Raw genomic sequence first — 1,093 nt, 5'->3', positions numbered from 1 at the left:
TTTGATATGATAAAATTATTCCAAAATAGTTTTTTGCAGAAGGGTGTGTTTCTCTTATTGCGAAAAGCAAAAAGAAGGTATCAGTTTTATATTTCTAAACGTTAGCGTAAGCAAAATCTTTCCATCTAATGTATTTATGCTTTAGATTAAATGTTGGTAATTGATAACCAAACTCATATTTAAGAAAAATGTTTAATAAAGTTTAATAAAATGTATATTTTTTTCATCCAATACCAAATCACTACATTAAACAACTTAAAGTCGTCTTTTTTTTTTGCATAAATTTAAAAAAATATTTATTGATCTTTGCAGGTTCGTTATACGTAATTATACATGCATACATAACCCCACTTATTCATGAAAGAACCAACGAACAATACCAAGAAAAAACGTATCCTCGAACTATAGAGCGAGGACAAAGGTGAAGGAAATAATAAAACAACAAAAAAAAACAAAGTATAAGGATATTCAAATTATATGGAAAAGACGTTGAACCGGCTACTATAGAAAAGTATCTTTCGTCCAGACAACAATTTGTGCATAAAACTGAGTCAATATTACCAACAGGCGCAACAACAACAAAAACTAAACAATATGACTTCTTTGAATTTCCACTTTTACTACTGCAGTTTCAATATTGTTGTGGTATTGTGCACATGACTCTAACTGACCACTGAACTAAACAAGAAAATCTCAAGGATTATACACTCCAGCCAGGCTAATAGAATATCAACGACTTCTATCATTCTCTCTCTTTCTATTACACTCATATCGTGTTTTTTTGTATTGTTTTGGGGGTAAAAGATACGACCAACTCGGTCATAACATAAAATTTCACCGATGTTCGGATTGTTTTTGTATATATGTAAATTTTTGCACATGGCGAACCGTTGCAAATCGATAAGTCGATGTATACAACAATTGTGGCTAGATGTAGCCGGTTAACCCCATAATACTAGAGAACCCGCTTAAATTCTGTAACTGGAGTTCAATTTTAAGCTTGAAAGAAGAAGAAGTTCAGCAGGTGAGTATACAAAATTAAGAGTTTCAAATCTTGTCAAATTTTCTCTGTCTTATTTTTTAGATAACATCA

Source organism: Episyrphus balteatus, chromosome 4 (assembly GCF_945859705.1).
Source record: "Episyrphus balteatus chromosome 4, idEpiBalt1.1, whole genome shotgun sequence".
Lineage (NCBI taxonomy): Eukaryota > Metazoa > Arthropoda > Insecta > Diptera > Syrphidae > Episyrphus > Episyrphus balteatus.
Note: the sequence above shows the minus strand (reverse complement) of the source record.